General features: G+C 39.5%; 1 pseudogene; it reads right to left on the bottom strand.

The window, feature by feature from the left end:
• Nucleotides 1-20,636: 20,636 nt before the first annotated feature.
• LOC111825288 lies at nt 20,637-20,788 on the bottom strand (annotated as a pseudogene).
• Nucleotides 20,789-26,035: the final 5,247 nt, after the last annotated feature.

Consider the following 26,035-nt stretch of genomic DNA (forward strand, 5'->3'; position numbering starts at 1 on the left):
TTGATTCCTGGTCAGGGCACATGCCCGGGTTGTGGATTCCACCCTCAGTAGGAAGCATGCAGAAGGCAGCCAATCAATGTTTCTCTCTCATCATTGATGTTTCTATCCCTCACTCCTTCTCCCTTCCTCTCTCTGAAATCAAGAAGAAAAAAACCCCATATTTTAAAAAGGAAAGTAAAGCTCACACTGTCCTTTAAGGGACATAGTCATGACTCTCTATGCTTTGTAACAGATCCTCGAATTGATTTTTTCTTGCGCTATACTTTCGTAGACTTTGTAGTCAGAAACAAAGGATTGCAAGGAGCAGCATACAATTTTAGGCCTGGAAAGTATTTAAAATTGAATTTTAAGAAGACGCCTTCAATTAATATATCAAATGAAGAAACTGAGAGCAAGAAAAGTTAAGTTTCTTGGATACTATAAAGGATTTCTGTTTATGACAGGCTAAGGACAAGGGGCCAATAACCATATTTACCTTAATCAGTGTTAGTGATTCCCCCCCCCCCATGGGTGTGTTTTATAATCATAGCTTTATTCTCTTTTACAAAACATGTGTAGAAAGAAAATATGCTTCTTCATGTATTCATTCTCTCTGAAATTCATTTAATACTTATTGGTCAGGAAAAGTTTAAATAAAAAAGGCAATATATTTCCTTTATCTTCCTCCTCTTCCTCCTGATCTTCCCCTTACTCCTCTTTTTCTTCCTCCTCCAACTTCTCCCCTTTCTCCTTTTTACAAATTCCCTCATATCCTTTGATCATAGGTTAGTAATGTAATGCTTAGTCAGATCTGTCTGCTTCATATTAAAATAGATGTTCTCAATAACTTTTTTTCGTTTTCATTGATGAAGATTTAGTTTACCAATATGCTTTGGCAGATAATTAAAATTTTTAACCGAGGGCCTAGCAAACACTTTGTCCTCCATAAATCAATTTTATCACAGCAATGGGCTGAAACTGCATATATGTATCAGCTGAAGTGTTAGCTTATAAACACATGATCATATATTACTTGTAGCCATAAATGTAAATTTATACATAGTTGAGGCCTTTCCTTTTTATTTTGAAGAATTAAGTATTGCACATCTGCAGAACAATTCGATATGAAAGGAAGAATATATTAAATGCATTGTCATCCCAAACAAACGCATATATATTGTATTTACTAAACTTCCCCTAATCACTCTACTGATGACTAGTTAAAGAGGATCCCTCCATTACCTTTTGATTTTTACAATGATGACTTGCTTCCATAGCTACACTAATGAGGGATAGGAATATGCCCCTTGCATTTATTTTAGAACTCACAGTGCATCATTTTCTCTAGTCATCATTAACTTTTTCTGTCAAATTTGTCGTTTTTGAATTAAGCCATCATGCAAAACAAAAAGAACAAAAGAAAATACTCCAATACAAAATCAAATGAAATTTCTTGCTATTAAATTATTTTACCTATTACCTCAAGCAATTTCTACATCTACTCCAACTGTGGTAATTGCTAGAAATGTTACTAAACAGTAAACAGTGAGATTTAAATCTAAGTTCAACATAAAGCAGTATTATTCAACCCTATATCTGAACAAAAATCTTCTGTGTTCACCTTGTGTTTGTAAAACGTGCCCATGGTGTTTTACTTTTAGTTGGTTGAAAGAGAAGGAAAAATGAGAGGAGAAAGGAGAGTGGACCCTGGCAAGCTAATGACTTACAATTGATTTTTAAAAGTAATAAAATCCTTTGTAGGCAAGTAGTTGTCTTCAGGTTCATTAAAAGCATCTCAGTGTTTTATGACATTAACATACATTGAATATATTCCTATGTTTATCAAAATTTCAATGAATGAAAAAATTGCATATATGTATTAAGATCTAAACCGTGAGAAGAAGAATTTCTAAAGGGTATTCAGAGTTGCTATTTACCAAGAAAAGTGTCAATTTTCCATGGATTTCATCTTCAGGAAACAAATTGTCAAACAACATTAAGATATATATATATATATATATATATATATATATATATATATATATCACATATATATTTTATAATCATCCCTTTACTTCAAAAAGTATTTTTGCACTGTACAAATTCACACAAGTAAACTTTATTTTAATATCTTTTAAAAATATTTTTATTTGGAAAGACCCTAAAAATACAGAGTTGCATATATAAAGCTACAGTCCCTTTCCTCAGAGGAAGCCACTATATAGTTTCTTGTGAACTATCCAGAAATATCCCAAGCATATACCCATATTCAAAATATTTTACTTAAATGAGCATTATACACAATATTTATATGAGCATAAGTGTACAGTTTGTTTTATGTTTTCTTAGAATATCTTTTAGATGTTTCAATATCAGCAGATAAGGACAGGATTCTCATTTGTTTTTTAATACTTAATATTACAATTGTAGCTTTACAATCTTTTAAAAAATATATATTTTTTTATTGATTTCAGAGAGGAAGGGAGAGGGAGAGAGAGAGAAACATCAATGGTGACAGAGAATCATTGATCGGCTGCCTCCTGCACACACCATACCGGGGATCGAGCCCACAACCCTGGCATGTGCCCTGACTGGGAATCGAACCGTGACCTCCTGGTTCGTAGGTCGATGCTCAAGCAATAAGCCATGCTGGCTGGACACATTATTTAAAAAAGACAATGCCTACAAAACCTTTAGGTCCATTCCAGGATTTTGTTATTAATTAATAATGCTGAAATGATGAACATTTGACATAGTTTTACATATGTTTCAATCATGTTTATAAATGTATATTCAGGATACATAAATGAAATGACTAGATTAAAAATAAGTGCATTCAAAATAACTTGATATTGCCACATTAGACTAGAAATTATTGTTTCCTTATTTGCTTTCTTTTTCCCCAACACAATATAGTATACAATGAATTGTAAACTTTCAGATTTGTGTCAATATAAACAAAAAACTGTGCCTCAAATTTTATTCTTCAGTCTTTCATTTAGGATTTGTCTTCTAAAGTACCTGTTCATATATTGGCTATTATTTTCTCTGTAAATTGCATGTTATTACATTTGCCCATTTTCTATTGTTTCATGGGCTTTTATTATTAACTAGAGGCCCGATGCATGAAATTCTTGCAAGGGTAGGCTTTCCTTCCCCCAGCTGCTGGCTTCACAGCCCCAGTCCTGCCACCCCCCTTGCACCCGCCTTGGCCTGGCGCTGCCTGCATCTGCCGCCACATCCCTCCAGTTTCCCGGTTTCACGGAGCCTCCTGATCGATCACCCCACCAGCCGGTGGCCTGGGCCTCTCTCTGCAGGGCGATTGTGGGGCGATGGTGGGCCTGGCACCAGTGCGTGTCATAGCATGGTCATCCAGATGGTCGTTCTTCTGTTCGGCGGTGTGGCCGTTTTGCAAATTATGCTTTTATTATTATAGATATGAAAAAATTCATCATATGTCAATGAAATAATCCCTTCGCCATATATCTAATTAATGCTTTTGCATGTTTTATTTGTATTTTGATATTTTGCTTGCTCTATTTTACCTTAAAGAAAAGTGAGCTCCTCTAATATATACTAGTTGCCTCTTTGTGCTAGATCCCTGTAAAATGGGGGTAGAGCTAGTATCCTAGAGTCTTCATAAGGATTCAAGAGCTAATCCATTTAAAGGTTTAGAAAAATGCCTACCACATATTAAGATGTGCAACTATTAGCTATCTTCATCAGCATATTCATTATGGCTGTTTTGTTTGTTTAGTCAGATTTGTCAATTTTATCACATCTTCTAGGTTTTCTGCTTCATTAAGTTCTTGTTCAATGTAAAATTATGAAATAGGTATTTAAAAACTATTTTCATTTTCAATCTAGTTTTCAAATGTTTTGGGGATTATTTACTTGATATGAAATGCTGCACTTAATATATGCTAAGTTTTTATATTTTGGGAATATCTTTCTAAACTCACTATTTTGTTTCTTTGAAATGCCTGTTCTTTCATATACACAGTATATACTAGAGGCCTGGTACATGGCATTCATGCACTGGGGGGAGGGGAGTCTGTCAGCTTAGCCTGCACTCTCTCACAGTCCTTTGGGGGATGTCCAACTGCCAGCGGGAAGCCAGCCTAAGCCAGAAGTCGAACATCCCCCGAGGGCTTCTTAGTGCTGCAGCAGAGGTGGGAGAGACTCCCACCACCGCCGCTGCACTCACCAGCCATGAGCCCAGCTTTTGGCTGAGCTGTGTTCCCCCTGTGGGAGTGCACTGACCACAAGGGGACAGCTCCTGTGTAGAGCGTCTGCCCCCTGGTGGTCAGTGTGCATCATAGCAACAGGTCATTCTGCTGTTCGGTCAATTTGCATATTAGGGTTTTATTATATAGGATATATATATATATATATATATATGCATATATATATTAATATCTACAATTTATTCAGTATTTTTATTTTCCTTTTTACATGAAGTTAAATATACTACAAATAATTATGTTGATTATTCATAGGGTCATACTAAATTTCTAGATTAACCTGAGAGAAATGACATACTTATATGAGTTAGTCTTCAAGGCTAAGAGCAGTTTTAGGTTTCTAAGAGTTATATTTCAATTGAGTTTTAAAGTTTGATCATATAAATCTTTCACATTTATTAACTGTAATTTACTCTTTTTTCCTTATTATAAGTGAGATTGCTTTATTTCATTACGTATTCTAACTGGATGCTGTGCAAATCTAAGAGAGATTTTAATTGTTATACATTAATTCAGAGGTCAGCAAATTAAGGCCCTCAGGCCATATCTAGCCCTATGACTGTTTTTATAATTAAAGTTTTATTGGAAAACACCCATGCCCATTTGTTGAGTGTGGAAATGTGCTACTATATGGTCCAGAAAGCTAAAAATAATTAGCACCTGGTCTGTTAGAAAATAAGTTTACTGACCTCTGCCTCCATTAATTTTAGAACCATTTTATAATTGTTATGCTAATAGTAAGCTGACATTTCTTTTGTCTTCAGGCATATGAACATATTACCAATAATAAAACACTTCCTATTCCTTTTTAGTTTATATATCTCTTATTTGTTCTGCTTACTTAATTCCATTGGCTATTACTACAATAACAATGAAAAGAATGGTGATGATAAAAATACATTTCATGTTCCTAAATTAAATAGAATTTCATGTAGTACTTCACAAGTAATCATAAACTTGGCTTTTTAGAGTCACATTAAAGTATCCCAATGTTCCTTTTACTTGAAGTATCTTATATTTTCCCAAATTAGGAATTTTTTTGAATTTTATAAAATTCATTTGGTCACCTACAGAAAGAATTATACATATACATTTTCTCCCTTCACTAATTAATATCATGAAATATATTAGTAAGTATGTTAATTATTTTGCAGTGTTATTTTAGTGCTAGAAAATAGAGTTAGGCAAGAGTAAGGAATAATCCTATATAATAAAAGCCTAATATGCAAATTGTCTTCTCAACTGGGAAGTTCTCAACTGGGAGTTCGACCGCTCGCTATGACATGTGCTGACCACCAGGGGGTGGCATGGAACATGGCAGGCATAGGCAACACAGTGCTGGCAATGGGTGGCAGTGGAGGTGCTGCCAGCCCTGATGGGCCCCAACAAGAGCAGGATCACAGCGGGATGGTGGAGCAGGTGAGCAGGAGGTGACAGGCCAAGGTGGGGTGCCAGGTGGGGCTGCAGGGCTACGAGGTTGGAAGCACAAGCTGGAGCTACAAGCCTGGTGCATGGGCTTGGGCCTGAACCCCACAGGCCACCCCAAGGGACCCTACCTGTGCACGAATCCGTGCACTGCGCCTCTAGTCCTATATAATAAAAGCCTAGCGACCAAACAGTGAAACGACCAGAACGACCAGTCGACTAGTCTCTATGATGAGCACTGACCACCAGGGGGCAGACACTCAATGCAGGAGCTGTCCCCTGGTGGTCAGTGCACTCCCACAGTGGGAGTGCTGCTCAGCTGACTGGGATGAGCAGCGCTCCCACAACGGGCAGATCCCTGCAGGCCACGCCCCCACCAGTGCACGAATCCCATGCACCAGGCCTCTAGTAGGTATATAAATTATGCTAGATTGGTAAAACGAATATAGAACTGTCCCTATTCTCTACACTCTCCACAGTTTAAAATCATTGGATTTATAGTCTCTGAAGGTGTGCTAGAACTTTTCTGTGAACTACTAAGACTTGGTATCTTTTTAAGGGTAAATCTTTAAAAGTATTTTCAGTTTATGCAATGGATTTGGAATGTTTAAATTGTCTCATTCTGAGATAAAGGTCATTGTGATTAATATTATCCTAAAATATGCAATCAAGCCATGCTTCCTGCTTCATTGCAAGGATTTGAGGAAGATCTTCTCTTATTTTTTTCTCAACTGTTATTTCCCCCATTTTCATCTCAAAATGTATATATTTGTACTTATTTTAAATTAAGTTAATTGATAGTGTTATTCTTTGCTCCATTCTCCCTCAAATAACCAATTCTCAGTTTGTTTGTTTTTTTGTATATATTTCTTTTAAGGTTTACTAAACATTTATCTATGCTGCCTTTTTTTCTGTTTCTTCCATTTCATTTCTTTATATTTATTTTATTGTTCTCTTTCTAACTTTTAAATTCAGTACTTCATTTATTTTCATTCTTGGCTGTAGTATCACTTTCTGTTGAAAGGGAATATCCTCATAAATGTGGTTTAAACAATAAGGACATTTATTATCTCAAATAACAAGAAGTCCGCAGGCAGGGTGATTCCACAGCTGGTTTAGCAGCTAAATGATATTTTTAAGGGACATCCTGTATTTTCTATGTTTCTATTCTACCATTCTCACCATGCATGAGTTTCCCCACTCAGGTTTTATAGGTAGCTAGAACAGTTCCTAGCTCCACATGCAAATTCAACTATATCCAACAAAGTATTCCCTATTTTAAGCATAAAGTGTGGAAAGCAATTCTGCCAGCAAGTAACTAGGGAGTAGGGAGCTGTTAGTTAGGAAATTAACAATATCTGCTACACTTTTTAAAATTTAAGTGTTTTAAGTTATTAGAACTCTGAACATTGCTTTAGCTATATCATATTAGTATTTGTTAGATATTTATTTATTTATTTATTTATTTATTTATTTATTTTTTAAAAATGTATTTTTGTTGATTTCAGAGAGGGCGAGGGAGAGAGAATCAATGATGAGAGAGAATCATTGATTGGCTGCCACTTGCATGCCTTTTACTGGAGATCGAGCCTGCAACCTGGGCATGTGCCCTTGACCGGAATCAAACCCGGGACCCTTCAGTCCACAGGCCAATGCTCTATCCACTGAGCCAAACCACCTAGGGCTTTGTCAGATATTTATGACTTCTAATTTTTATTTCCTTATTTACACAGCTGCAAGTGTTCAAAAGATATGCATATGTTTATTTCCTAACTCATAGTGCTTTTTTCTTCTTATTATTAACTAGAGGCCCAGTGCATGAAATTCATGCACAGGTAAGGTCCCTAGGCCTGGCCGGCAATCAGGGCCAATCTGTGGGGCCACTGGCAGAGCGATCAGGGGCCCCCCGCTGGCACACGCCTTCACCAGCCTGGTGCCACCCACTCTCCAGCCCTGCCCCCTAATTGCCTGGGCCACCACTGGTTGCCTCCATCCGCTGGCACCTGCCTTGGCAGGCCTGGAGCCTGTGGGCAGCTCTTGCATTGAGCGTCTGCCCCCTGGTGGTCAGTGCGCATCATAGCGACCAATTGTTCCACCGGTCATTCTACTGTTTGGTCAATTTGCATATTAGGCATTTATTATATAGGATTTGTGGTTTTATTACATTAAAATAAAAGATGGTACACTTATTTTTATATTTAGACAATTATTAGTGATTCTTATTACTGTTAGCGCACAAATAAATATACAGTTGATTTTTGTTAAATTGTCTGTGGGTATTTCAAATGAAGATACGTCTCTGATTTTAGAATATAAATGTTGACATATATCTAACAAGGCCATTCAAATTTGCATTTACTTAAATGGACATGAATTGATAGATGTCAGTTAAAGAAGCTCAGTGTTATTTCATCCTTTTATTTCTTTCCATTTTTGCTAATTCAAATTTGTCTTTATTTTTTATTTACTTATTTTATATTATTTTTAAAATTTATTTTTATTATTGAAAGTATCACAAATGTGCCCATCTTTTTCCCCCCATTGACTGCCTCCTCCCCATTCCCATCCCCTCCCCAGGCCTTCACCTCACTATTCTTTGGGTTATGTATATATGCATACTAGAGGCCCAGTGCACAAAAATTTGTGCACTCAGGGTGGGGGGGTCCCTCAGCCCGGCCTGTGCCCTCTCGCAGTCTGGGACCCCTCGGGGGATGACCACCTGCTGGCTTAGGCCCGCTCCCTGGGGGGATTTGGCCTAAGCTGGCAGTCAGACATCCCTCTGGCAGCCCGGGAGCCCTCAGGGGATGTCCACTTGCCAGTGGGGAGCAGGCCTAAGCTGCAGTCAGACATCCTTAGTGCTGCTGAGGAGGCGGGAGAGGCTCCCACCACCACCGCTGTACTGGCAGCCATCAGCCTGGCTTGTGGCTGAGCAGAGCTCCCCCTGTGGGAGCACACTGACCACCAGAGGGCAGCTCCTACATTGAGGGTCTGTCCCCTGGTGGTAAGTGTGTGTCATAGTGACCAGTCATTCCCAGTTGTTCTGCTGTTAGGGTCAATTTGCATATTATCCTTTTATTATATAGGAGTGCCTGGCCAGCCTCGGTGAGGGGCTGAGGCTGTTTGCAAGGCTGGCCACAGCCCCTTCAGGGTGAGGGTCCCCCCTGTGATGCCTGGCCAGCCTGGGTGAGGTGCTGATGGCTGTTTGCAAGGCTGGCCACAGCCCCTTCAGGGTGGGGGTCCCCCCTGGGGTGCCTGGCCAGTCTGGGTGAGGGGCTGAGCGCCGTTTTCAGGCTGGCTAAGGCCCCCTGTGGGGACCCTCACCCCATGAGGGTGTGGCCAGCCTGGGTGAGGGGCAGATGGCTGTTTGCAGGCTGGCCACAGCCTCCAGCCACCCAAGCTCCCAGTGGAGGCTGGCTGAAAGCAGGTATCTGGGATTTATTTGTCTTCTATAATTGAAACTTTGTTGCCATGAGCGGAGCCACAGCCGGCTCAGGGCTGGCGGGAAGCTTGGCTTCCTCCATCGCCCGGGCAACCATGCCTCCTGCTTGCTTCAGTCCCTGGCTGCCGGCCGCCATCTTGGTTGGGTTAATTTGCATATAGTCGCTCTGATTGGCTGGTGGGCGTGGCTTGGGGCATAGCGAAGTTACAGTCAATTAGCATCTTTGTCTTTTATTAGTGTAGATAAGTTCTTTGGTTGATCTCTTCCCTCCCTCCTCCCCCCCCCCCATTCCCATTGAGAATCCTCATTCTGTTGCATGCTTCCATGTCTCTGGATCTATTTTGTTTATCATATTATTTTGTTCATTTGATTCCACATATAAGTGAGATCAGGTGAAACTTGTCTTTCTCTGAATGGCTTATTTCACTTAGTATAATACTCTCCAGGCCCCTCCATGCTGACTCAAAGGATAAGAGATTCTTCCTTTTTACAGCTTCATAGTATTCAATTGTGTAAATATGCCACAGCTTTATTATCCACTCATCTACTGAACAATTGAGCTGTTTCCAGATCTTAACTATTGTAAATAAAACTACTATGAACATAGGGGTGCATATATTCTATCTGAATGGTGTTGCAGGCTTCTTAGGATATAGTCCTAGAAGTGGGCTCACAGGGTCAAATGGCAATTCCATTTTTAATATTTTGAGGAAACTCCACATTGTTTTCCATAATGGCTGCAGTAGTCTGCATTCCCACCAGCAGTGTACTAGGGTTCCTTTTTCTCCACAACATTGCAGGCACTTGTCATTTGTTGATTTGTTGATGGAAGCCATTCTGACAGATGTGAGATGATTTCTCATTGCTGTTTTAATTTGCATTTCTCTGATGATTAGTGACCTTGAGCATTTTTTCATATGTCTCTTGGCCATTTGTATGTCCTCTTTGGAGGAGTGTCTATACAGGTCTTCTGCTCATTTTTCAATTAGGTTGCTTGTCTTCTTTATGTTGAATTGTGTGAGAACTTCATACATTTTGGAAATTAACCCCTTATCAGATATATCATTGGAAAATGTGTTCTCCCATACAGAGGGTTCCCTTTTCATTTTGATGGTGGTTTCTTTTGCTGTGAAGAAGATTTGTATTTTGATGTGGAATCTAAAGAATTATGTAAATGAACAAACAAAACAGAAACAGACTCATAGATACAGAGAACTGAAATATGGTTGTCAGAGGGCAGGGTATTGGGGTCAGCATGAAAAAGGAAAAGGGATTGAAAAGTACAGATTGGTAGTTACAAAATAGTCATGGGGATGTAAATTACAGCATAGGAAATATAGTCAATAATATTGTAATAAGTATGTGTGGTAGGTACTGGAAACATTTTGTAAAGTATATGATTAACCACTATGCTGTATACTGAAACTAATACAAAATACTATTGAATGTAAACTATAATAGAAAAAAATCAAAACAAGAACAACAAAACAAGCAAAAGCAAAATAATTCCAAACATTTTTATTGTTTTATTTTTCAGTACAGCTGGTTTAATCTTGACAGAATCTGATGGTTAAAGCCTCAAAAATATCAGTCAATCATTCAAAAAGTGGTCCTGTTTATAGGGAATTTAGATGAAAACCAGCTACTGTGATCTTCAGTCTTGGTGATTTCTTCAAACAAATCTGTCTGAATCAGCATGATCTTCATGGTCATATTAATTTCTCTGAATATAGTTGGGCAAAAAATGGAAAAGAAAGTAATAATAAAAGAGTATGGGAAAGTACAAAGCAGATATTGTGGTCATAAGACTTCTAAAAAGGTAATTTTTCAACCATGTATTTTCCCAATACCTGGTATAGCCACAAAGGAATGATTGGAGACTCCATATTTGATCTTAAAAACATAACATATCCACATTTATTTTTGATTATAGGACCAAGGGTATCCCACAAAGAAATAAGAATGAAATATATAAAGCAAGGTTGATAAGATGGCCACTTAATAGGAATGCTCTAGATAGAGATTTTAGCTTAGTTCAGAAGATGCACAGAAACTGATTTCCCTCAACACTGCAAGTAAGTGTTAAAATCTCCCACGCTAGTCAATTACAGTGCTCATTTTCCAACTGTTTTCAGCCTATGGGCAGTGGAGGTGGAATTAATGAGCAATCACCTTATAAAAAGAGCATAATGCAGTTTACAACTCTTATTTATATCATCTTCTTAAACGCTGAAATGCTTCATTCAATATAGTATAGTATAGCATAGACAATTTTTTATAAGTCTTGCTTATAAAACTGCAATCACTGTGCAATTAAAATACCACTGCAATTAAAGTGTGTGTAATGGAACATTCAGAAATGTACACACGACTTTCCTTTATAACCACCGAGGGAGACATTTTATATTCAAGTCTCCCAACTTATAAGATTCATTCAGCTAACAAGGGAACTTCTTTATTCACACAATAGCTGCACATGCTCGCTCTCTCTCTCTCTCTCTCTCTCTCTCTCTCTCCTACTGTGGGGTGTTATGTGTTTATAAATATCCAAAGGAAAATTTAAGAAGTTTATATTTTCAAAGTTTGAATTGAAATATGAAGATAAAATTCATTTGGCCTTGTTTATAGATTGTTTTTTATAATTTCTTTTTTTCTCTCCCAAATGAAAACACAAAGTGAGCAACATCATAGCGAGTTATGTCAATTGATTCCCAAAACAATTGGGTTGTAAGGTAATTCTCTTTTTTTTAGTTTCATAGGGAGGAGACTGATGTTCAAAGAAGCAAAGTCATTTGCAGCTAATAAATTTTAGGGCTGGAATGCAAACCTAAGTCTGTCTTGTCACAAAAACTTAGTTAACTGTGAAGTCTAGTCACCTAGCACAATCCTATATATATATATGTATATATATATTTAATGTAGTTATAAATATTTTTTGGTTATCAGTTGGACCCTATGTGAAAAATTCATCATGCATTTTAAAAAATATATTTTTTTATTGATTTCAGAGAAGAAGGGAGAGAGAGAGAAACATCATTGATTGGCTGCCTCTTGCACACCCCCTACTAGAGATCAAGCCTGCAAACGGGGCATATGCCCTGACAGGGAATCGAACCATGACCTCTTGGTTCATAGGTCGACGATCAACCATTGAGCTGCACTGGCCAGGCCTCATCATGCATTTTGAATGTGCTTTACTTAAATACAGATAGACTCTTATAGATGATCTAGTTTCAAATCTTTACTTTAAAGGGAAGATTTTGAGGACATAAGGAGTTGAGGTGATTAAGTTCTTAACATGTAAAAAAGCAAGATCAAGTTTAGAAACCTAGAACATTTTTTAATTGCATTTATTGAGATGACATTGGTTCACAAAACCATACAGGTTTCAAGTGTACAACTCAATAAGACATCATCTACACACTGTATCATGCACCCATCGCCCCAAGCAAAGTATCTTCCTGTCCCCATTTCCCCCCCACCTTGCCCACCTCCACCTACCCCTCACCCCACTGGCTATGGCCACACTGTTGTCTGTATCTGTGTTACATGTATTTTTTTACTTATTCCCTTTAACAACCAGCATGCTGTTGGTTGTGCACAACTTGCCAAAAACCTTTGGTTTAATGTCTATATAAGTATTATAGTCTCTAAGTGTTAATCATAAATATTTCAGAACTAGAGGCCCGATGCATGAAATTTGTCCAAGGGTAGGCTTTCGCAGCCCCGACTGCCTCATGGCCCTGCCCCCCACCTGCACCCACCTTGGCCTGACGCTGCCCTTGTTGGCCACCACACACCCCCGGTTCCCTGGTTCACGGAGCCCCCCAACCAGTCGCCCCACAGAGGGAGGCCCAGGCCACCCTGGGCCTCCCTCTGTGGGGCCATCATGGGGTGATGGCCGGGCCCCCAACCAATCGCATCGTACCTGCCTTGGCTTGCCTGGCACCAGTGGGTGTCATAGTGTGGTTGTCTGGACGGTCATTCCGCTGTTTGGTTGTTCAGTCAATTTGCATATTATGCTTTTATTATTATAGATATTAGTTCAACAAATCTGGATTGAACGACTACATACACACCATATAGGCACTGAGGGCACAAATATTACTAGTCATTCCTATGTAGTTCTTTCAAATGATCACATTTTTCTTCGTATTAGTAGTATCTACTTCATAGGGTTGCTGTGAGGATTCAATGAAATAATTATGTAGAATATTTCGAACAACCATGATATGTAGTGAATAGTTCAGTACTATTATTGGAATACTATGCAGCAGTAAGAAAGAAGAATCTCTTACCCTTTGAGACAACATGAGAGACCTGGAGAGTGTTATACTAAATGAAATAAGCCAGTCAGAGCAAGAAAAATCTCACATGATCTCACTCATATATGGAATCTAGTGAACAAAATAAACTGATGAAAAAAATAGATCCAGAGACATAGAAGCATGGAACAGACTGATGTATCACAGAGGGAAGGGGGGTGGGTGGGAAGAGAACTTGTATGCATATATGCATAACCCATGGACACTGGCAATAGCGGGGTGAAGGCATGGGTTGGGGTGGGCTAGAAGGGGTCAATGGTGATTAAAGGAGGACATCTGCAATACTTTCAACAGAAAGATTTTTTAAAAACCAATAAGATAGTTTAATATGGACAAAATGGAAAGAATAGCTTCTTGGTTTACATGTTAATGAATAAAACCATAGAGAAAACAATCCTCCAGTTTGCACAGTAATTTCTTTGTAGCTTAAAATCATCAAGATAGTTATCTCTGACCAAAGATTTTTCCATCTTTCACCAATTTCTTTCCCTGAAATGCCCACTCTTACCTTTTCCCATGGTTGAACATAATGAAAGGAGTATTTCACATGCCATCATACTAATGATGACACTTAATTGTCCAGATGCTTTCATATAAGCAGTATAATATGAATTTCCTAAGAGTTTTGTGAGGTAGGAACAAAAGAACTGTGAGAGTCTCAAATTCAGGGGCACAATTTCGAACTCAGTGTTCATCTGCAGGCCCGAAAACATCAAAGAGCCTCAGGAAGTACTCAAATGAAGATTACTTTTTCAGATAAAGACATTGTAGTTCAGAGAAAATAAATGACTTGCCCAGCAAAACCTTCACACAAAAGTACAAGAATTAAAACTCAAACCATCTGCAACTGAGGCCAGGAGCTATTTTTCCGTAATAGCATTTCTCCCATGAAATGGCAACACATTTAGCTATTAACAGCTATTAACCTTTTTGCTCAAATTTACATTGCTCCTTAGTAGAGAACCTTGAAGGAAGAGGTACAAGGAGAAATGAAAGGAAATATCATGGGTATGCAATGATAGACTGTGGAATGCCTTGAGTATCTGAGAAACAGCAGGAACACTGGATGCCTCTAGGTAGAGCCGCCTCCTGACAAAGGAAAGATGAGTTCGTAAATGAAACGTTAAGGTTTTAAAGGGAAATCACTTATTTATTTTTCGAACAGGGCCTCTGCAAAAGCAAATCAAAAATTGTCTTTTTTGAAAATGAATTTCCCCAAGCTTTGAGAAACAGTGTTGCTTACCGACTCTTTCTCTGTCTTATTCTGATATGATCTCAAGCAAATAGCTCATCATTTCAGTCCGTCTCAATGAGGACCCTGGATTGCTTTGGAAACTGCAGATGTAGATGCTGAAAACAAATACCAACTGAAGCTGAATACCAGTAACATCTTCCTGCTGTCAAGAATATAAAGTCATCTGTGTTCTGTCACCCTAGGGCTTCTCATTCTTGTTCAGCATAAATATATGCTTGGCAGTTTTTACCATGCACAAAAGCATTGGTGATTGAAAAGAAGCCAAGATTCCCGAAGGAGGAGTTTAGTGGTGCTCCTGCTAATCAGCCGAAGACTACCAGGAAAGGTACCTGGGCTCCTTACTTGCTACAGCCAAGAGGCCTGCACACATGGTGACATGGCAACAAAAGGGTGTTAGGAGTAGCTTATTGTAGGATTTGGGTTCCTGGTACTTTTGGTGAATTTTCAAGGAAGTGGGGATTTGGTTTGGATTGGGTGCTGTCAGAAAGCACAGGCAATTTGGTGACTGGATGTCTTTTTAAAAAATATGTTTTATTGATTTCAGAGAGGAAGGGAGAGGGAGGGAGATAGAAACATCAATGATGAGAGAGAATCATGGATCGGCTGCCTCCTGCACACCCCACTGGAGATGGAACCAGCAACTTGGGCATGTACCTTGACCAAGAATCGAGCCATGACCTCCTGGTTCATAGGTCAACGCTCAACCACTGAGCACAGCAGCCCGGCTGGTGACTGGATATCTTAACAATTTTTATAGAATAGGTATAATAAATGAACTGGGTTTGTAAGTGGTAAAGAAGCAACGGCCATCTTTTAAGCTGGAGAGCAGCAGGTTTGGACAAATTTGTGGTTTTTCAGTGTTCTTGTTTTTGTCTGAGCTCAGACCTGCGTATGGAGTAGCGACGTTTTTGTCTCACTCCATCATGGACACAGACTGATCCCCTCTGATGTTGGCATGCTGTTAATTTTTGTTCAGTCAGCAAGAGTAGACCATGGCCAGCTACCACGTTATACCTGTCAGGGTTGCTTTGTTCTTTCTCAGTGGACATCAGGGTTGTTAATGGAGAACCACCTCTTCCCTATTGTGAGACCATGTGGTTTTAGGTGAGGCTGACTCTATCCAGGCTCTAAGGATGGGCACATGACTTAGGTGTAATCAATGAAACTTCTTGTTTTTTAAAAATATATTTTATTGATTTTTTACAGAGAGGGAGGGAGAGGGATAGAGAGTTAGAAACATCAATGAGAGAGAAACATCGATCAGCTGCCTCCTGCACACTCCCTACTGGGGATGTGCCCGCAACCAAGGTACATGCCCTTGACCGGAATCGAACCTGGGACCCTTGAGTCCGCAGGCTGACGCTCTATCCACTGAGCCAAACCGGTCAGGGATCAATGAAACTTCTTTATCTCTCAGTCCACAGTGAATATTTCAGAGATGAGCATTTGACCCAAGGTGGGCCAATGAGGGGTAACATCCATGGAATTTTTACTGAAGTTACCTGGAAAGAGGTACTGTTTTAATGAAACCTTTTAGTCCTAGAGGTTGTAAAGAGCTAAGCTGTTTCTGCTCCCTCTAGACCACAGTTGCAAGCCCTTAGCCTAAAGCAACTGTTCTTCCTGCTAAACACAGAACTGTGCTGTCTTAAACTGTCCATTTCCAGGCTAAATTTGAAATGGAGTATGTACGTTCCCAGAACTACTTATTGACAGAACATCTATTTCAGAAATCTGACAACTATCCACTTGCTTTGCCTCATATTTTTTGTTTTCCTGTTTCTTTTTCCTTAACCACCTGAGTGCCTGTAACATGGAAAACCTCAGCGAATTTCCAGAATGCACAACAATCTCACTTCAGAATGTGATGTTATGATTTATAAGAACTATATGTTTGACCCTAGCCGGTTTGGCTCAGTGGATAGAGCATCGGCCTGCAAACCAAAGGATCCCAGGTTCAATTCTGGTCAAGGCATGTACCTTGGGTGCAGGTTCCTCCCCAGCCCAGACCCTGGTCAGGGCACATGCAGGAGGCAACCAATTGATGTGTTTCTCTCACATCGATGTTACTCTGTCTTTCCCTCTCTCTTCCATTCTCTAAAAATCAATGGAAAATATCCTCAGGTGAGGATTAACAACAACAACAAAAAGAAAGAAAGAAAAGAAAAGAAAAAAATAAGAAACATGAAAAAAATGACCGGGAGAAACTTTAATTATTAGAAAGACAATTATAATTATAAGACTGCTCCACTCTCAGAAATCTGTCCTAAATTGAAACAGAAAAAGGTTTTCTTCCATAGTGTGAAGGAGGGGCAAGCACAGATGAGATTCATCTTTTAAGGGGATGCTGGACAATCAAGGAGAAATAGCCAGTGGGGTTTGACAGGGAAAGGGTCATGATGTGGTCAGCTCACTCCCAGGAGATGCTGATAAGGGGGACACGTTCTACATTTTAGAGTTTGCTCTGGAGCAAACAGCTCAGAGGCCTATAAGAGGCAAGAAGCCCAAGTAAAGTTTGGTCAAGACAAACTGGGGGATAAGAAATAGGCAATTTTGAGCCCTAGCTGGTTTGGCTCAGTGAATATAGCATTGGCCTGTGGACTGAAGGGTCCCAGGTTGGATTCCCATCAAGGGCACATGCCCAGATTTCGGGCTTGATCCCCAGTAGGGGGCATGCAGGAGGCAGCCAATCAATGATTCTCTCTCATCACTGATGTTTCTATCTCTCTCTCACTCTCCCTTCCTCTCTGAAATAAAAAAAAGATATATATATATATATATACACATACATACATACAGTGGGGCCTTGACTTACGAGTGTCCCGACTAACGAGTTTTTTGAGATACCAGCTGTCTCTCAGCTGATTTTTTGCATTGAGTTGCTAGAGTAATTTGAGTTAACGAGCTCCTTAACGAGCTCGGTCTCGGAACGAATTAAACTCGTAAGTCAAGGCCCCACTGTATGTATATGTGTGTGTATATATATATATATATATACACACACACACACACACACATATATATTAAAAAAAGAAATAGGCAATTTTAAACATTTGGTCAAGTATAATCAGGGAGTTTTGGGTTCTGAGGATAGTGTCTTGGTGAGAGGATAATGAAGATTTCCTTATACCTAGTGCTTTGTTATTTTAGGCTGCCAATTAAGAGATTCAGTGTTTAATCTCTGACTCATTAAGCTTCACATTTGTGTCTGCTCCTATGGAATACTCTGTTTTTAGGTGTTATCCTGAAGCCAAGGAGTTTAGACCCCTCAGAAAATATTTTTTTTTATTAAAACAAAAGGTTTGTATGCTAGACTAACAGCCACAAGAAGGAAGTCACATAGCACACTGTTAACCATTATAGAAATTGCCTAGCCTGGGGCCTGTTAGACTGTGGGAAAATAAATATCCAAGGCAGCAAGAAACAATTGCCAGGCCCTGACTAGTAGTCACATGGTATGAATTTTGTTAAGCTGAAGATGACCTCATGCCTTAAGTTGTGTTTCAGCCTCTGAGCCCTACAGCAGAACCACCTCTGGCCATGTGCCCATGAAATAAGACTGAGGGATGGGGAAGCCACCTCAAAACCTGAAATCATGATTTACTGCCCTTACCTCACTCTTGACCCATCAGTTTCACCCAGGACCCCAAACCCGTTACTCATGATGACTCAGGATTTCATTCTATAAACCCTTGTCTGTAAACCAATGAGGAGTTTGTGTTTTTTTTTTTCCCAGCAGAAGAGGCCTGTTCTCCATTATGTAGCGCTACACAATAAATGCCACTTTCTTTCCCTGCATCCTGGTGTCAATGAAAGTCAGTGTCAGTAATTGGCTATCTACAGCGCCCAGTGGATGAACTCTTTGCTAGGTTACACCCTTTCCTTTAAGATAGTCTAAAATGGCTCAAATCCAAATTCCATGAACAGTGGGAAACTGTCATTAGAAAAAAAATCTGTGAGGTTTGCTAGGGAGGAAGAACTGATTTTCCATGATTCAGTCCACCCTGCAGCCTGCTTCTCCACCACTATCTGACTCCCTGCAGATAATCTGAGCTCCAGAGCTTCAGTCCTGCCATTAGGGTCAGAGAAAGTGCCTTACTAATTCCTCCTTAAATTCTCTCTTTAATACCCCTGCTTCTGCAACCTCTAGTTGTTTATACTCTGAAGTTGGTGAGCAAAATTGTATTTGCATACCTGCTTTACAAATCATGCATAGATGATACCCTAATTGAGGAATAGCAGGTTATGGTGTTATCCTGAAGCCGAGGAGTTAAGACCCCTCAGAAAATATCTTTTATTAAAAAAAAAGGTCTGTATACTAGTTTGGATCAACAACCACAAGAAGGAAGTCCCATAGCACACTGTTAACATAATATCTTGTGGCCTCAAATGCAAATAAGATTAAAATAGTTTCATTTAGCAACTGTTTTTACACCCTTCATATATGAATATGTTATTCATATAAAAGTTAGGTAAACATATTTAAATTATAATTAAATTATAAGATACAATATATTTTAAATGCTATAGTGTTGAATATGTAGAGAGTACTGTGATAAGAACAAGGGAGCATAATGGGAAAATTTACAAAGAAAACAAGGTTAGTCGACACAAATTTTAATCATTCATTGGTTTTTAAAACACATTTCTACATTATTAACATTCATACCAAGGATGATTTTGTTAAACTAAACACCACAGTGTTACTGATATTGATAACAATGTGTTTCCTTTTAGATCTACACCCACTGCAAGAATGCTTTTTAGATGAGCTATTGTTCTCATCCATCAACCCAGAACTATCTTAATAGGCAAACTAATAAGAGATTTGTCAAGATTTTATTTATTTTACTCAAAAATGGTGGCCAGTATTTCAGAATTATAATAGGGCAAGGAAATACTTAGTTTCTTCATGATAAATAGAAAGAGATCTGGCTAATTTAAGTAGGAGATAAGAATTTTACAAAATTTAAAACACTGTTATTTTAGTGCTATCAGGTAGCACTAAACTAAAAATTTTAAATGCATTTAACAAATAGTCAAAATAATATTACCTATAGAAATATAAATTGTTGAATCCAATAATTTTTGTTTCAATAAAATATCCCTTAAACATTTTCCTTTAGAATAAGGAATACGTTGTAGTTGCCCAAGTGATAGAGAATCTATGCTCATATTGCCATTCTGTGATTCAGGCCTGAAATGATAGCTTGTCTTTGCTAATATATGGATTGCTTATTTTAGGATTTTCCACTGGGAAGAAGAGAAATTACGGCTTAATTAATAGGCTTTACACCAAACTGTGCATATTTTGTATTATGCATTTCATAATTAATTCACATATATTTTTAAATCTCTTAATTAATTAAAACTATAGAGTTTTACAAATTAAATCACAAAGGTATCAATTGTCCTGTATTTTTGCGTCTATCTTTATTTGATAGACAGCTACAGAGGGAATGACGGAGGGCTACAATACATATTTGCTCCATACTTCTTGACTTAAACATTTATATAGGATAACAACCCATTTGTGCTGCCTTCAGTGCATCATCAAGAACACATTCTGGAGTCTTCATGTCAGTTAGGCAACATTATTCTTTGATGAATTAGGATGTGTAGCACTGCACTAGGTTCTATAGGGAGATATGCCTGCCTTCAAAAATCTAATGACAATTTGAGGCAGAGAGCACACATGGTGAACAGGTGTAATTAAAATGTATTAGCAAGCTTATGAGAATAAGTCATAGATGAACTGATATTATTGGTGATGTTACACCAGGACCTTGAACCATGTCTCTGAAGTCAAGCTAACATTACACTTTTGATCTCTATGTCATGAAAACAGCCACACAAGTAGTATATCATAAAAACAGTCACGTAAACCAAACAAAAGGACAGACCAACAAAAACCCCATGAGCTTTAAGCAGCTAAACCTAAGACTTAAGAGTCTTGGCTAGTAGGTCTACCAGTAGGATACCCTTTTGAGCTCTCTGAGCCTGTTTATTCCTCTGAAAAATATGACAAGTTATCTGTCTCCTAAAACAGAATTATGCAAAAATATGTGCCTGACATATTGTAAGCATTCTACACTTGATCTTAGCCAAAAGGCCGAGAAGCGATATTGTAAGCATTCTATAAACATAACTTTTATTACAATGCATACAGTAGTATTTGCTGACAAATACATAACTGCAGAAACGGTGGTGTACGTGAAGGTACAAAGCAAATTCTCTTGCAAAGCAACTGAAGAGGATAAAAAGAACTTAGAATGAAAGAGTATATAATCAGCTGTAAGACCATGGAAAGAAGTTAAAACTTAGATTTCAAACTCGGAGGATATAATTTAATAATTTGGCTTATACTGGCAATGAAATTCTAGGCCCCACTTTTAAAAAGAAGGGCATATAGGAGTGAATAAATAAGTAAACAAAAAAGAAAATTCTTACGAATATATCCAAATATAAATGTATATATATATTTTTTAAAATATATTTTATTGACTTTTTACAGAGAGGAAGGGAGAGGGATAGAGAGTTAGAAACATCGATGAGAGAGAAACATCGATCAGCTGCCTCCTGCACATTCCCTACAGGGTATGTGCCCGCAACCAAGGTACATGCCCTTGACCGGAATCGAACCCAGGACCCTTGAGTCCGCAGACCGATGGTCTATCCACTGAGCCAAACTGGTTAGGGCTAAATGTATATTTTAATGAGTTTTTTAAAAACCTCACCTAAGGATTTTTCCCCCCATTGTTTTTTAAAGAGAATGTGGAGGGGAGGAAGGAGGGGATAAGAGAGAAAGAGAGAGAGAGAGAGAAACACCGATGAGAGAGAGACTAATGGATTGGTTGCCTCCTGGTCATGACTGGGGCCGGGGATCTAGCCTGCAACCTAGGTACATGCCCTTGACTGAAATCAAACCCAAGACCCTTTGGTCCATGGGTCGACACTCTAACCACTGAGCAAACTGGCCAGGGCTATAAATGTATATTTTAGGCATGAAGATGCCGACTTATAGAACTTAGGCAGAAACTGTCCCCAAAGAACCTAATGCAATGGAAAAAATAAAATGTGGGAAATGATTTAAAGAGAAATCTAAAACTGCACTGGAAGTTTAACCAAGCCACAGTAATTTTTTCTGTCCATCTATTTTCAGTCCTTCAGCTCTTGGTCTAAGAGGAAAATTCATAGAGTACTCATGTGGATAGTGAAAAACGCTCAAGTGAATCCTATCATATCATATTGGTGCCAGGAGCAAGTCCAGAGAAAATGTCCCCATCCAGCATTTTAAAATATTTGTGTATATTTGTGTAAATATTACCCATATTCTGATTCATAAATAAGTAGGAGAAATAAATAAAACTGGGAACTATGTAAAATTTTAAAAGAAGAAGCGATGATGAGGAGGAAACAAGAGGATCAATAGATGGAAGAGGAAGAGGCTCTAGGAAGGGGGAAGGAAGAGAGGCAGGCAGAAATAGAAATCAGGCCGAAGAGAAAGAAATGGAGCACACCTTAGATATGTGTTCCTTAAAAAAAAAAAAAAAAAAAAAGCCCTCGCCTGTTTGCCTCAATGGATAGAGCACTGCCCGCGGACTGAAGGGTCCCAGATTCAATTCTGGTCAAGGCCCATACATACCTCAGTTGCAGGCTCAATCTTGGCCTTGGTTAGGGTGTGTGCAGGAGACAACCAATCAACGTGTCTCTCTTACATGGATGTTTCTCTCTCTGTGTCTCTCCACCTCCTTTCCACTCTCTCTAAAAAAAGAAGAAAGTTTAGACAACCCTCCAAATTTCCAAGCAAATGAAAAAGAAATATGCCGCTATGAAAATGAAGTTATGAGTTATAAGATGGTATAAAAACAGAATGAGATAAAAAGAGAACTCCCAGAATTAAGGAATTAAATAGAGGAGAAAAAACACAGAAATTTAAAATGCATGCAAAGTAGCAAAGAGCAAAAACAATGCTACCAAGATGTGAATCAGTGGCCTAGAAGCAAGTATTGGCAAAAGTCACAGAGAGAGTAAAGAGAAGATAGCAGCTGGCCTAAAAAAGCAGTAGAGTATATGGAATAGAAAATAAAAGTTTTAAGAATATGACGCAAGGGAGTTTTTCTATAATAAAAGGCAAGGTATTCAATCTGAAAGTGCTCGCTGCGTACCAAGAAAATTCATAAGGAATATTAATGTGAATATAGATCCTAGTGAAATGACTAAACCACAAATATAGAGTCCTACAAGCCTTTAGTCAGAGAAATCAGGCCATTAAGTTGGGGGAGAATATTAAGATAAACTACTATTTTTCTTTGAGAAGTAAAAACAGTAATATCTACTGAATAAAAAAAAATTTCCTAACTTTTAAAAGCTAATATATACATTATAGAAAACTGAAAAACCCAACAAGCAAAAGATACCAAAAATATCCATAACCACAAGAAGTTTACAGTTTTACTAAAATGTCTAGTTCTGTGTGTGCACATGAGTGTACATTTACACGAGTGATCATATACTTCTCTCGTTGAGAACGTGTAGTATGCATCACTCTTTTTCAGATATATTTACCAATTCGAAGCCCCAAGGCCATGACTATTTTCATAACCAACAATACAACATACCCAATCAGGATAGAAATGCAATCTTGCTTTTCTCAAGGTCAAAAATTGCTTCAACAACAAAATGACAAGCCTCTGGATTAAAAATGTCAGAGTTAAAACACTGCATTCCCATAATGATCCATTTAAAATGAGACACAAAGACACCGAGTACTGTAAGTAGAATGCTTCTAAGAGAATTCATTATCAGGTGCCTGCTATTAAAATAATAGGTAGTAGGCATTTCTATTAAATTATTTGACAATGTATTCATATAGTATGGCCAAAAACATGCATACATACATCAGTCTTCTGCCTCATTGCCTGAAGTTATGCTCAAAGAGAAGGTTTAGCCTTTCCCTTCCCCAAACATAAGGTTTCATGTGAATTTTAAGCAAAAATCCAATATGTTAACAAAATGTGTTACTTTACCACCTCTACCTTTAATGAGCATGTGCACCTCAGAACGTGGCTATTTCAAGAAGGACATAATATAATTAACTCTATACTCAGTTGTAAGGAGTAATATTTTCACTTTGCATTTCTCCCTTCCAACCTACTTTAACCCAATGCTCAAGTCCTGGTAGTACACTGCTCACAGAAGTGGTTTGGCATTACATTTTCAAAGAAAATATTTTCCATCAATATTTTCAATGCTATTCAAATGTTTCGTGTTACTTATTACTATTACTATAAATACATTGGGTATTTCTAAATATCTAGAAAATTTAGCTATCTAAAATAAGAATGCATTTGACAATTATATACACAACTAGAGGCCCAGTGCATAAATTTGTGCATGGGTGGGGTCCCGCCTGGTGGCCTGCAGAGATCGGGCCAAAACCCACAGTCCAACACTGCCTGCAGCTCCTACCTGCCACTCCCACTCATCCTGGCCCCACTGTGCTTGCTGCAGGCTTGCGCCCAATCAGTCCAGATCAGGAGAGGCTCGTGCTGCCACTGCAGCGCTCGCCAGCCATGAGCCCTGCATCTGGTGCCCTTCCAAGGGGAGTGGTCTGTAGGATCTGGCTGAAACCAGCTCTCTGAGATCCCCTGAAGGGTTCCAGATTGCGAGAGGGCACAGGCTAGGCTGAGGGACCCCACTGGTGCACAATCGGGCTGGGGAGTGACCACAGCAGGGCTCCAGGGTGTATCCAGCCCATCTCACTCAGTCCCGATCAGCTGGACCCCAGCAGCAAGCTAACCTACTGGTTGGAGCATCTGCCCCCTGGTGGTCAGTGCACGTCATAGTGACTGGTCGACCAGTTGATTGTCTACCCCCTAGTGGTCAGTGCACATCATAGCAAGTGGTTGAGCAGCCTTAGCATATCATTAGCATATTATGCTTTGATTGGTTGTTTGGTTGTTCTGCCGTTCGGTCTATTGCATATTACCCTTTTATTATATAGAATACCATGAAACAAAACTGCACATATGTAATGATGTGCCCTCTAATTGTGACCATCCTGGTCCTCTCTTCCTCCTCTATAGCATCAATCCAGTGGACAAGTATCTACACTAATAAAAGAAAAACATGCAAATTGAGCATACCTTTGCTACGCCTTAAGTCATGCCCATCAGCCAATCAGAGTGACTATATGCTAATTAACCCAACCAAGATGGCAGCCAGCAACCAAGGAGCTGGAGCAAGCAGGAGATTTGCTTGCCCCAATGATGGAGGAAGCCAAGCTGCCATGATGGCTCTGAGCTCCACTCAAAGCAACAAAGTTTCAATTATAAAAAGTAAATAAATCCCAGAAAAAAAAAGAATAAAAGGAAAGGCTGGGAGCTTCAGTCGCTGGAAGGGCTTGGCCAGCCAGAAAATGACCCTCAGCCCCTCACCCAGACTGGCCAGGCACCCCAGTGGGGACCCCCACCCTGAAGGGGGTGTTACCAGCCTGCAAACACCTATCAGTCCCTTACCCATGCTGGCCAGGCACCCCAGCAGGACCTCCACCCTGATCCGGGACACCCTTCAGGGCAAACCAGCTGGCCCCCACCTGTGCACCAGGCCTCTATCCCATATAATAAAAGGGTAATATGCAAATTGACCCTAACCGCAGAACGACTGGGAATGACTGGTCACTATGACACACACTGACCACCAGGGGGCAGATGCTCAATGCAGGAGCTGCCCCCTGGTGGTCAGTGCGCTCCCACAGGGGGAGCTCTGCTCAGCCACAAGCCAGGATGATGGCTGCCAGCACAGTGGTGGTGGTGGGAGCCTCTCCCGCCTCCTCAGCAGCACTAAGGATGTCCGACTGCAGCTTAGGCCTGCTCCCCGCTGGCAAGTGGACATCCCCTGAGGGCTCTCGGGCTGCCAGAGGGATGTCTGAGTGCCAGCTTGGGCCCGATCCCCCAGGGAGCGGGCCTAAGCCAGCAGGTGGACATCCTCCGAGGGGTCCCAGACTGCAAGAGGGCATAGGCCTCTAGTACACAAATATACTGCTTGGAGGTGGTTGAACAAATTCAAATTAATTGCCATCAGTATTTTACAGAAGACAAACTTTACTATGAGTTTCAACACAAAGTATACAAATAGGTTATTTTATTCATGCAATTAAGAATTCAGCTTGCCCAGCATGGCTCAGTAGTTGAGTGTCAACCTTTGAACCAGGAGGTCACAGTTTGATTCCCAGTCAGAACACAAGCCCGGATTGTGGGCTTGATCCCCAGTTGGGGATGGGCAGCCAATCAATGATTCTCTCTCATCATTGATATTTCTACCTCTCTCTCCTTATCCCTTCCTCTCTGAAATCAATAAAAAAATATAA

This window comes from Myotis lucifugus, unplaced genomic scaffold, assembly GCF_000147115.1.
Source record: "Myotis lucifugus unplaced genomic scaffold, Myoluc2.0 scaffold_20, whole genome shotgun sequence".
Lineage (NCBI taxonomy): Eukaryota > Metazoa > Chordata > Mammalia > Chiroptera > Vespertilionidae > Myotis > Myotis lucifugus.